Consider the following 9,149-nt stretch of genomic DNA (forward strand, 5'->3'; position numbering starts at 1 on the left):
TCCTGGACTGAGTAGGTACTGAAATCTTGGTCTTTCCCTTCATAGGTAATGTGGGATTAGCAGGACTGCAGCCCAAAGTCATTCTAATAAATCACCTTTGATGATATATATATATATATATATATATATATATACATATATTCCTTGTATATATTCTGTTCCTCTACAGAACCCTAGTGGAATATTTTTGATATGAATTAATAGAATGAGTGATCCAAACTATCCAAAAGCTGTGTATAATTGTCAAAACAAGTTACCTATTGACCTAAGATTCAATCTAGGAAATAATGGAGTGATATAAGGGTATCAAGTAGCCTAGACTGTGTTCTCTGAAATTAGCATTGATATCTGGATAGAAAATATCAGAGACCCAAGATTTCAGCCTTGTAGAAGAGGGAACAGATGAGAAACAAAAACTAAAAATCAAAATCCTGTCTGTTATTGCATCTCACAGGGTGAAGAGAAATCAATTGCTAGTTCTTCAATTTCAATCCAGTTGAACCTTCAAACTACCTGAAGGAGAAATGGCAGGAGATGAGATCGCCCAGAGATGGGACCACACACAAATCAGCATTCAGGATTTCTCCTACAGGTGGACCATCAGCAACTTCCCCTTTGTTGCTGAGGAAATGCGGCAAAGCATTAGAAGCCCCACTTTCTCAATAGGAGCCAATGACAAATGGTGTTTGAGAGTACACCCGAATGGAGTCGATGAAGAAAGTGCAGATTACCTGTCAGTTTACCTAGTGTTGCTCAGTTCTCTAAAGAGTCCTGTTTGGGCAAAGTTCCAGTTCTGGATCATAAGCAATGAAGGAGAGAAAACGAGTGTCAAAAAGAGCCCAAGAGCTTTTAGATTCCTTCCAGGCCAGGACTGGGGTTACAAAAAGTTTGTTCTTCGAGATTTTCTCTTGTCCCATGCATTTTGGCTTCTCCCAGATGACCAGCTCACCCTTGTCTGCAAGGTGAGCATGGTCCAGGTCTCCTTGACCCTTTCTGAGCAGAACAAGAAGCCAGGAATTCTGGTCCCCAGATGCACATTGGCAGATGAGCTAGGAGAGCTGTGGGAGAATTCCCAGTTCACAGACTGCTGCCTAGTGGTAGCTGGCCAGGAATTCTGGGCTCACAAGGCCATCTTAGCAGCTCGCTCTCCAGTTTTCAGAGCCATGTTTCAACATGACATGGAGGAGAACAGAAAGAATCGCATTGAGATCCCTGACCTGGAGCCACAAGTCTTCAAGGCAATGATGAACTTCATTTACACAGGAAAAGCACCAGACCTGGACAGCATGGCAGCTGCCTTGCTGGCAGCTGCTGACAAGTATGGCCTAGAGCGTTTGAAGGTCATGTGTGAGGATGCCCTCTTCAGGGACCTCAATGTGGAGAATGCTTCCCACACACTCTTCCTGGCTGACCTCCATAGCTCAGGGCAGCTGAAAACCCAGACACTGGACTTCATTACAGCTCATGCTTCTGAGGTTTCTCAGACTTCAGACTGGAAGACAATGGTGGGCTTATATCCCCACTTAGTGATTGAAGCTTATGGTTCCAGGCCTGCTCACTGCCCTTTCCTGGAGCACCCTATCAAATGCTTGAAGCGATCCTAAGACCTGGTAAACCTTGTCCTACACTTGTCTCCCAGAAGCAGCAGTCATGGTGTTACCCATGATACAGGGGTAGACTATGGGATGTGTGGAAAATTTCCAGTGAAACTAGGGAATAACAGCATGGTGGCTGATGCTTAATACAGATGTAAAGGAGTAAATGTCAGGTTTAGGGAGGGGGAGTCTTCCACTATGGTACAATGTACACATCCTCTACCTAGTTGTTATACTGCTTTGATTTTTTTCTAAGGAGTTAGAATGTGAAATTCATTTTAACTGCTGACACCAAGAACATTACAACAGGGTGTCTTTGGAGAAACCTATCTGGATTGGACAGAGCAGAAGATATGATCAAGGACTCAGAAAGGAGAAAACAAACATGAATGTTTGGTTACAAGAGAAGCAAAGATAATGAACAAAGTTTTTCTCCAAACTCAGGGTTTGGGACAGGGGAGATGACTCAGTTGGCAAAAGCAATTGTTGATCTTGCAGAGGACCTTTTCTTCAGTCCTCCTCTTGTCTCCATGGGCACATCCATCTCAAGTAATTAAAATACCCAAATAAAATGTCATATCAATTGAATAAAAATTGTAAAATCAGCTTATGGATTCCAGTGGTGTTTCTGTTTGAAAATGGCCATTTTATTCCATCCAGCTGTGCTCTGCTGTAGAATTTGGTGCAGTGTCTTCACTGACACACACACACACACACACACACACACACACACACACACACACACAATCAATGAGACAATACCTAATGAATTCTGTTATACTCAGAGATTGGTGCCTAAAATGGAACTAAAAACAGCTTCCTAATTGTCTCTCTCAAATGAGCAGCAGCTGCCAGTTTGAGTTACTGGCAGGTTCCTGGCATGTGTGCTTGACCTGCAGTATGGCGGTAATGAGGCCTCTGCAATAGGCACATTAAGCTGCGTGGTGGATTTAGCCTTTGCTAGTACAAAACAAAAAAAGAGGTTTCTGGTCTACACGCTGCTTTGATAGAAGCATAGACCCACTATTTCTGAGAGTTGATGGCTCCCAGAGCTGGCGGAAAACTTACCACCACCATGTTGGGAAGCTGAAGTAGGTGGAGCCAGCAGCCACAGTGCTGTTTCAGGCTCAGAAGGCTGCAGTTTAAAGCAATAGGTTCAAAGTAATATAAAAAATAACCCAGGTAAAGATGGCTACCACACAGAGAATCTGGATTATGTTCTCTTTGATATTCATAACTGAAGAAAAACATTTTATTGCAAAAGCTGTTGAGTTATGCCAAAATGTTTATTTTAAAGATACCTTAACTTCAAAATTTGGATGTAAGGATATGATGCTTTGGAAAGGAGGCTCTGCTTTTGTTTCCACAGAAAGCAAGAGGCTATGGATTTGTTCCAGATTAAGATACATCAGATTTGACCAACCAAGACCACCTGAAAGGTCTCCGATGAAACCATGGCCTAGATGATCCAACATCCAGAATCATTTCAAGGCAACTGGCTCAGATGATACAGTCTCACAGACTACTCCATGATCCTTAAATTTTCTTTGTGTCCCCATAAGATACAGCACCCCCCTCCAGCAGGAAGTAGTAAGAGAAGCTCCGCCCAAATTCCCAAATATACAAAGCTGGTTTTGGAGATGTAAAAGCCTTCCTTTTTGAAAAAAAAAAAATAGGGGAAGTTCTGTGGGATGGTCTGTATGTCAAATCTGTTGCTCTGATTGGTCAATAAATAAAACACTGATTGGCCAGTGGCCAGGCAGGAGGAAGTATAGGCGGGACAAGGAGGAGAAGAATTCTGGGAAGTGGAAGGCTGAGTCAGAGAAACACAGCCAGTCGCCACCATGACCAGCAGCATGTGAAGATGCCGGTAAGCCACCAGCCACGTGGCAAGGTATAGATTTGTAGAAATGGATTAATTTAAGCTATAAGAACAGTTAGCAAGAAGCCTGCCACGGCCATACAGTTTGTATGCAATATAAGTCTCTGTGTTTACTTGGTTGGGTCTGAGCGGCTGTGGGACTGGCGGGTGACAAAGATTTGTCCTGACTGTGGGCAAAGCAGAAAAACTCTAGCTACACAAGATCACCAATGTAAGTTGATGGAGCCATCCTAGGGAGTGTTAGTGTGATTGGAATAAAGGGCCAGAAATAAGACAGCCACTTTCAGAGTTTTCTGCCTGGCTCTACATCCTGCCTACTCTATATGAATTCTTTAACCATGACCTCCATCTTGTGAACACTGAGACAGACCCCTGACAGGGTAAGGGAAACACCTCTTCCCAGATCCAGGTTATAGGAGGAATTAGTGCAAAACCTCAAGAAGATTAAATAATGGCTTTGTAGGAATGACCAGCATCTTTTATTTTATGGAAGATGAACCCCAATAAGCAAAATAGACTTGTGATGGTTTTTCTTATTTCTCAACGTGACTATACCTGGAATTAACTAAAATCCTACAATTCAGGTCACAACAGTGAGAAATGTTGTGCTTAAGGTAAGTAGGTAGATCTACTTCAAGTACAGACTTTGGAGATAGAAAGAAAGAGTTAAGCCTGATCTCAAGGCCTGAAGACACACACCTTTAATCCACATCTTGAGGCTGGAGGACACACCCAAAATTGGGCCACACCCTCTGCTGAAACATATAAAAAGACATGGAAGACAGAAGCTCTTTCTCTTTGCCTGCTTGCCCTCACCTTGCAGCAAGTCCATTCCTTCCGTTGATTTAGAAAATTTTTCTTTGGAATTCCAGCATAAACTGAAGACAAGCCAACATTTTCAACCTCTGGGACTGAGTAAGTACCTGATTTTTGGACTTTTTCTTCAGGGCTAGCCAATGTGAGAGTAGTGGGACTGCAGCCTCTAGTCATTCTAATAAATCTGCTTCCTTCATACCCAGAGAGATTCCTTGTAAATGTCCTGTTACTTTGGAGAACTGAAGTACATTTTTGATATGAGTATATAAAATGATCCTTTTTTTCAATAGTTATATTTAATGGTCAAAACTAGTTACCTATTGAACTAAGATTCGATCTAGAAAAAAAAATGGAGTGATATAACAGTCTCTAGTAGCCTAGACTGTCTTCTCTGAATCTACTATTGAAATCTGGATAGAAAATTTCAGAGATTCAAGTTTCTACACTCAAAAGGAAGGAACAGATGAGAAACAGTAACTAAAAATCTAAATATTTGTATTATTGTGTCCCAAAGGGTAGAGAGAAAATAATTGCTAGTTCTTCATTTTGGATCCAGTTTAACCTTCAAACTACCTCCAGGAGAAATGTCTGAGGACAGGATAGTCCAGAGCTAGGATTACACACAGATCATCATCCAGAATTTCTCCTACAGGTGGACCATCAGCAACTTTTGTTTTATTCTGGATGAAATTCGGGAATGCATTAGAAATCCAACTATCTCAATAAGTGCCTAAGACAAATGGTGTTTGAGAGTAAACCCGAAGGGAGTGGATGAAGGAAGTGTAAATTACCTCTCAGTATACCTAGTGTTGCTCAGCTCTCTAAAGAGTCATATTTGGGCAAAGTCTTAAATGTTGAAGGAAAGAAAATCCAAGGTGGGGGAGCCAAATGTGTTTAGGTTCTTGCCATGCTATGACTGGGGATTCAAAAAGTTCATCCTTTGAAATTTCCTCTTTTTCCATGCTTCTTTGGTTTTCCCAGATGATGGGTTCATCCTTCTCTACAAGGTGAGCATGGTCCAGGACGCCTTCAGCATCTCTGTCCAGAACACAATGGCAGGGATCCAGGTTCCAAGCTGCACATGGGCAGATGAGCTAGGAGAGCTGTGGGAGAATTCCCACGTCACAGACTGCTACCTGGTGGTAGCTGGCCAGGAATTCCGGGCTCACAAATCCATGTTAGCAGCTCACTCTCCAGTTTTCAGAGCCATGTTTCAACATGACATGAAGGAGAGCAAAAGTAGCCGTGTCGAGATCCATGACCTGGAACCGCAAGTCATTAAGACAATGATGGACTTCATTTACACCGGAAAGGCACCAGACCTGGACAGCATGGTAGATGCTGTGCTGGCAGCAGCTGACAAGTATGGCCTGCAATGTTTGAAGGTCATGTGTGAGGACGCCCTCTGCAGGGACTTCTCTGTGGAAAATGCTGCCCACACTCTCTTCCTGGCGGCCCTACACAGCTCATGGCAGCTGAAATCCCAGGCACTGTATTTCATTACAGCACATGCTTCTGAGGTTTCTGAGACCTCAGGCTGGAAGATAATGGAGGGCTCATACCCCCACCTGGTGGCTGAAGCATATGCCTCCCTGTCTTCTGCACAGGATACTTTCCTGGAGCCCCCACTCAAACGCATGAAGCGATCCTAGAACCTGGTCAGCTGTGACCTATACCTGTCTCCCAGAAGCAGCAGTCACTGTTGTTACCAATGACACCTGGGTAGACAATGGAATTTGTGGAGCATTTTCAGTGAAACTAGGGAAAGAGAGATGGTGGTTCAGGATTTAATACAGCTGTTAATGTGTTGAATGGCATAGCTGTAACATATTAGTACTCAAGTAATAATCAAGTTAGAATCTTCAAGACAGGACAGCTAATGGAGTAATCTCTGTAATTTGGCATTTACGCATGTTCTGGACATTTAGCATGTCTTTCTTGCTTGATATTATTCTTGTTGGTTGTAATTCCAGTTTTGTTTATATTATTATTCTTTGTTTTTTTCTGAAAAACACTTGATAATGATTCTTATTGTATATAGTTTGCATTAAGATTTGAACCTTTTTATTTAGACTAAACGGCGAAATGTAGTGGTATTTGATTTGCCCGTGACCTTGGGCTACATGGCCCCAAAGAGGCGGTGCTTATACAAGACCTCTTATAAGGAGTTAGAGAAAGGTCACAGGTTCCATCCCCTGCTCCTGCCTGTGAAGTAGATTGATCTGGGTCAGATCAAAGGACAACTTGCTCTATTAACTCTGTTCTGTAATCATGAGTGTATTTCCTCAATTTATATCTTAATAAATTGTGTTACTCACTTAATAGACTCACATGGATTGAACATAATAGGGGTGGAGTGAGGGGAGGTCAGGATATATTGTAAGAGAAAAGAAAAAATAAAAACAAAAGAAAAAAATTATGAAAAATTTGAAAGACAGACATTTGAGGAAAAATATTTTGACTGATATGTAAAGAAGCAAAGAATGTGAAGATCCTTGTGTCCCATGTAAATGACCATCAAAAGGTGACTTAAGCAGAGGAGGAGTTCAGTAATCAGGTAGAAAGGATGATTCATTCTCTGGACTGTCAGCCTCTTTCCCAAGCCTTCCTTGTTTTGTCCTATGGGCCATGATCAATGTAGCCATGGAGAATCAGCATGGGATCAACAACATGGATATCCTCTCATCAAGACTGACCTGGTTACACCTTGTGGTGATATTTTATTTGTGCTCTAATAAACAAAGCTTGTCTGGAGATCAGAAGAAAGAGTCAGTCACAACACAGAAATGCAGTGTTACCACATGCTTGTAATTCTGTTACTTGGCAGACAAGACCTCTCTGTAAGTTCAAGGCCACACTGGAAACAGCCATGTGTGGTGGCACATGCCTTGATTCCAACACAAGTTAACCATGCAGGTCTGGAGGTCTATACAGATATACAGGAAATGACAGAGCTTGGGGGGAAGAGGAAGTGATGTAACTGAACAGAGAGAGCAAATCAGATGGCAGAACAGCAAGGCATATAGGCATGGGTAGACAGGGAGTAATTCACATTTAGAACCTGCAAATTTGGTGAGGTAAGGTTGGCTGGTGGTTCCCTATTTCCCTGATCTCTCTAAGGCTTTTAACTCTATATTTGGCTCTGTGTGTTTTCTTTAATAATACCATTTAGAAATTCATCTACAATTGGTGCTCAATGTGGCAAGAATTCATTAAAAAGCTGCTTTTGGCTTCCAGGGCCCCTGGCCTAGGGCTAATTACATGATTTGGGCCAGAACATGTGGGCAGAATCTCTTTGGCTTTTTTTTTCTCCTGGTGGTTGGTAAACTATCTCTGGATTCCCACTTGGACTTCTACTGTTCTACACAACTGAGAGACTTGGTAAGTCAATTAAGATGTCTTAAAGGGTGAAATTATTTAAAAGAGAAATTTCCCCCCACATTAAAAAATGGGAGATATTTTTACCATGGAGGGAATTTAGTCTCTATTTGATGAGACATTAGACAGTCTGAAATTGGAACAATTAAATGAGAGGATAATTAATATTGGTGGGATGTATGTAACATCAATTATGAACATTATTTGTTGATCATTTTTATTTTAGCATTATAAAGATTGGTGAATTTAAGTGCCAAGATAAAAGATTTAGAAAAACCTGTTAAAATGAATCATAGAGAAATTCAGACACAGACAGAAGATTTAAAGGTGAAATTATATCAGGAATGAATTATACAGTTACAGAGAAACAGCCTGTTTTCAAACAACCAAACTCAGTAACCTTACAGGTACTGCCAAATGTTCATGTGAAAGCTAACTGGACTCCAAGAGAAATGTTAGATTCAAGGAAATTTAAAGAAGCTGTAGTATCATACAGCATGTGTTTTCCCTTATAAAGCAGATGGTAAATTTTTGGTCAACTTGTAATAGAAATAGCCCTCAGGACTAGAAAGAATTAATTGTAGCTGTCCTGGAGGCCAGTCAACAGTTATAGAGGATAACCTGGTTTAAAGAAGAGGCTAAAACAATAGAACAATGATATAGGGCTACAGGTGTGGAAATTACCCAGGATCAGCTTCTTGGAGAGGGCAATTATGCTGATATACAAAGAAAATCTTTATATGATAACCAAACCATAATTCTATGCCACATGGCAGTCTTGAATGCATGGCGCAGAAATGAGGAAGCAAAAAAAATTTTCATTTACCAAAGATATACAAGGCCTCAGAGAATCCTTCACAGATTTCTTTCTTTTTCTTTTCTTTTTTAAGATTTATTTATTATGCATACAGAAGAGGGTGCCAGATCTCATTACAGATGGTTGTGAGCCACCATGTGGTTGCTGGGAATTGAACTCAGGACCTGTGGAGGAGCAGTCGGTGCTCTTAACCTCTGAGCCATATCTCCAGCCCCAGATTTCTTACAAAGGCTGTCTTCAGCAGTAAATAGAATGATACCAATTCAGAAGCTAGACAGATAATAATTGAATGGTTGGCTTTTGAAAACATGAATGCAGCATGCAATGAATAATTAGGACATGAAAGTCAAGAGCAGTACTCTTGGAGGATTGGATCTGGGACACAATTAATATTGAGTCTCATGAATATGATGATATGTGAATTGACGGTGATGTCAAAAGCTTTGAGGAAAAGCAATAATGTCAGAAGATTTAAATGCACTAAACAAGGTCATTTGAAAAGAGGGTGTAAACAAGGCATTCCTAGAATAAATGTTTTCAAGGAACAATGGCAAGAGACTGCCCATACCTTCTGAATTATGCATAAGGTGTGGTAAGGGTAAACGTGGGACTAAGGAATGTAGATCAACAAGGGACAGACAAGGTAATCCTTTGCCTCTGC

At 41.2% G+C, this 9,149-nt stretch overlaps 1 pseudogene; it reads left to right on the top strand.

The window, feature by feature from the left end:
• Nucleotides 1-524: 524 nt before the first annotated feature.
• LOC143273747 (speckle-type POZ protein pseudogene) lies at nt 525-1,604 on the top strand (annotated as a pseudogene).
• Nucleotides 1,605-9,149: the final 7,545 nt, after the last annotated feature.

Source organism: Peromyscus maniculatus, chromosome 6, assembly GCF_049852395.1.
Source record: "Peromyscus maniculatus bairdii isolate BWxNUB_F1_BW_parent chromosome 6, HU_Pman_BW_mat_3.1, whole genome shotgun sequence".
NCBI lineage: Eukaryota > Metazoa > Chordata > Mammalia > Rodentia > Cricetidae > Peromyscus > Peromyscus maniculatus.